Here is a 4,389-nt window from a genome sequence, read left to right on the forward strand (position 1 = left end):
CTATTTCACTTTAATTACGGGAAAACCCCTCTGAATTAATATTGCCTTGGTGGATGTGATCTCAGACCAGGAAATTGATCTCGAATTGATGACGTAAACTAGCGCTTCATTTCATTTCACTTCATTTCGTATTGCAATGCAGCGCATTGCAAACATTGCATTTACAGGTAGTTTTCAAGCTTTATTAAATCTATCTCACTTTATTAATCAAAAAGATAAACGCTAAAAGGTTCACACAACGTTTCGACATCATCGAGATGTCATTGTCAAGTGAAAGAATAAATTATAAGCCGCATACAAGTACAAAAATTGTTGAATAAATTAAATCAAGAAATGGTTCAGTGACGGTTAAGTGACGGTCACGACTGTTCTACCGAGTCAGTTTGTGTGTTGAGTGATGGAGATTTTTCTTTGATGAACATCATCTCATATATGAGACAGTTAAACTTTGTTTCGCATTTTTTCAGAATTGTGAAGCATTGATCTGGGATTTGTTTTTTGTAAACCATTTTCTTCCCATCGATGTTTGCCAATCGCAGAATATTGATGTTCTTTTTTTACGAAGTCCGCATCTCACGAAACACATTTATAATAATATATAACAAGTTGTTGGTTGACCAAAGGCGGTTTTTGTTCTTGGATCTTGAGAACATTTTCCAGTTTTTGGCTAGTGAAGACTGGTTGCAAATCCGCAGTTAATTTCTTGTTGAGATGGCAAAGTTGGTGTTTAACAGAATCAGCAGATTTTTGGTCGATAAATGGCAACACTATCCTGATCGAGCAATCTTGAACATCACGAGTGGTGGTAGAAAGATTGCTAAGAGATTTTTGGAAATTTTTGATGGTATTTTCTATAAGCTCAGTTGGGTATATATTGTAGCTTTTGAAAGATAGTTTTAATTTCATTGCACTCTTTATCGAACAGATCAATAGTCGAGGAGAGGCTGTGGGCTCTCTGGATTATTGTTAGTAACAACGATTTCTTGTATCGGTTGTCTTGATGGCTTTGATAATGTAGAAGGCCAGTAGTATGGCTTTGATAATGTAGAAATAGAGGATATTACATGGCCGCGCGGGGATACGAATTTTATCTTCGAGTGCTGCAAGTATCTCTCACGAGTGAGCGAAGCGAACGAGTGAGAGACACTTTCAGCACGAGAATTATTAATTATTAAATTATTATTATTAATTATTCAATTATTATTAAAGCACAAAAGTATCTTACAATGAAGAGAAAGCTTGCGTTTTATTGGCTAATCGTGTTGGTTACCGTGACAACACCTATTTCCTCACATGTGAAATATAAAAATGATATGTTCACTGTGCGCGGTGAAGATATGATTTTTCAGCAAAAGGAAAAATCCTGGTATTTCATCAATATCTATATAATAAGGAGTAGTATTTCACTTTAATTACGGGAAAACCCCTCTGAATTGCTTTGACGGATTTTAATGTTATACCAGGTAATTGATCTCGAATTCATGGATTAAACCAGTGCTAGTACGTTTAAATGAGTCCTGTTTTTCTAGCTATGATAAGCTGTTTGTCTTTATGTCAGTTTGTTTCATTTCGTATTACAATGTAGCGCATTGCACACATTACAAGTAACAAGCGTAACAAATGGATATCCATGAAAATATTCTTCGCATTTCGATTTTATTCGTTACCTTTCAGTAAAGACTTTTGTTTTTCATTACGGAAAGAGAATCGAATTGATAATAACACTAATTTGATCATTTAAGCCGGGTTTCGTTGATTGGTTTTGGCACAATTTTTTTAGGGATTTCGTCATATGCGATTTGGGGGTAACTAACAAAATTAACTCCTCCCTCTTAGTACTAAGCCCTTGCCCTCTCCCCTCCGTCTTCGATGCGCAATACTTGCTAATGCTTCCATATGCCTATTTTACAACATTTTACAAACCATTTTAGAGTTATTTGAAATTTATCGATCTAAGTAACCAAACAGGGTAGGATTTTAGAATAAACATCAATTTATTATTTCATTGACTTAAGATTAAGTTTCTCCGACTAAATATGCTCACAACCCTTCCTGGGTAAGGTCCACAGCAGGCGCTTTTGCAGCAAAATTCAGAGCACGCTGAAACAATGCTTCATGTCTGGGTATGATCACTGTATCATGAGTAATATCTTTGAACCTCTGATTTTAAAGGAGTTGAAAAAAAGCCTTTGTTCAACTAGACACCCATACAGCCCCTTAACGTTCCCAGACCTCGACCACTGCACTAAAATATTTGAGTTTTGGACTCCTCAGTGTGTTGTAACGGTTGGTTATTTAATAGTAATACATGAAGCAGCAGTTAACCTAGCAACCTTTGTGGCTTTCTTAATTGGTGTTGATAGAAGAATCCTCCTTACAAGAAGGGGTTTCTCTCCACTAACTAAAACATTCACTAGTTAGCAGGTAGTTTGAGGGGAATATTGTGTGAGTGGTGAGTTGAGGAAAAATCACAGACAAAAGTTAGGATTAGTCTGTAAAGTGAGGGGGGAAATTTACAAAGCAAACTCTCAACCCCAAAATAAGGTTAACCAAATTTCACCAGTGAGACACACAAGGTCGGTTATTAAAGCAAACTTTAGCCATTGCTTTGAAGAACTAAGACATTCCTTCTATGGCAAATTCCAGTTTATCATTGTTTCTTGTGAAAAAAGTGTCATGATAGCAAGATGTATAGCATCTGTTTACTTGAAACAGTTTTCCAAGGTGGTTCTGAAGGCAAAATGGTTGTTCTAAACTGCGTTCGAAATCCGGAACTTGTTTAAATAAGCGGCGTGAAAGCCTTATCTCACAAGGGTTTCTTCGCTCCGTTTCACTGCTATGGAAACGAGCTTCTGTTTTGAACAAACTATGTATTCTTAGCTTAATATTTGTTTTTCCGATCGTTTTGGTGTTAAAACTTGACAAAACACTTCTGCTCGTTCATGAAACAGCACATACAGTATTCACCTGACTTAATCCAGCTAAGTTAGGCTGGGCCGATTACTGTCGCTGAGAAGAAAGAAAAAAATCCCTGTGTGTTTATCCTGGCGGCCAGGCCTGCAGGCCAGGTTTGCTCTCTTTCCCAGTTAGACCGAGTGTGGCCTTCTTGAACTCTTTGTCAGAAGTAAAATGGCGGCGGAATTGAGAGGTGTAAAGACTCTGGCTCGCGTTCGTTTGCGCTTATTGAAGGTAACATCCTAGTTTAGCTCTGTGAGGTGAAGTTAATCGGTCAGTATAAAACAAGGACTGCGGACTACGGACCCGGACTGCGGACCTGGTATAAACCGTGGACGGAGTATAAAATGCTGACTGAAGGCTGCGGACTAGACTCAAAACGCGGACTGAGTACAAAACACTGTAAAAAAATACAGGGAGTAATTAAATGGGGACAGTGGATGACATGAATTGAAGTCCGTCGTGGGAACGGTGAATGTTTCGTTCCATCATTGTCATGTGCATATCTGTCAGGTGATAGATGTTGCTGACGTTTCTTCCAGCATGGCCGGTGTAATGTATTTGCCAGAGGTAAGACTCCTTCGCGGGTCACCAGCTTTACGTTTAGAAATCGAGAAATTTGAAGGACTTCATCGTGATCGGCGGGTCTAATTTGCAGGTCGCATGTCGCAGGTCGCGGGTTGCAGGTCATTGCTTCACCAATACAGAAAGTATCCTAAACATTCTTAAAAGCTAACCTTAGGCCTAATTAGGCCTAAACAAAAGTTTATAAAATCTCTACTCTTACTTTCTCTAGCCCTGTCGGTGTTGTGACTGAGCATTTCTGTGTACTTGACAATATTTTGACACGGAATAAGAGGACTCAAGGCCTTTTTTTAAAAAATCTGTATCTGGGCTAATTCAATTCTAGTTTTGTTTCATACTCCGTTTTTTTTTTTTTATACTCAGACCGCTTTTTATATCTGGTCCTTGTTTTATACCCGGTCCGCAGTACGGGTCCGCAGTCCGCAGTCTACATTTTGTACTGACCGGTACGCGTAAGTTAATGTTCGAGCGACCTTATTTGGAATTTTTGTTCTTAATTCGAGGGTATCGAATCTTGTCATAGGGGAGTTAAGCACGTGCGTTTTTGAGACGCGGACGGCAACCGAAGTAAGCTGTTTTCCCTTTTAACTAGTCTTCACACAACCACATTAACAGTGATAAGTATTTTTTTCTCCATTAGAGATGATTGATATAAATATCCGGGAGACACAACTTTCCTGGCACGCGAAATGTTCTCTCAGTTCCGGTGACCGTCTGCGTCTCAAAAACGCGCGTGCTTAATCTCCCTAATTCCAAAATTCCTGTTCGTAGTATGACACCGTTGTTCTATGTGTCAAATAACCCCGACAGCGTGATGCAGAGATTAAAAAGGCACTTGAAGAGATGATC

This window comes from Montipora capricornis, chromosome 11 (assembly GCF_036669925.1).
Source record: "Montipora capricornis isolate CH-2021 chromosome 11, ASM3666992v2, whole genome shotgun sequence".
Taxonomy (NCBI): domain Eukaryota; kingdom Metazoa; phylum Cnidaria; class Anthozoa; order Scleractinia; family Acroporidae; genus Montipora; species Montipora capricornis.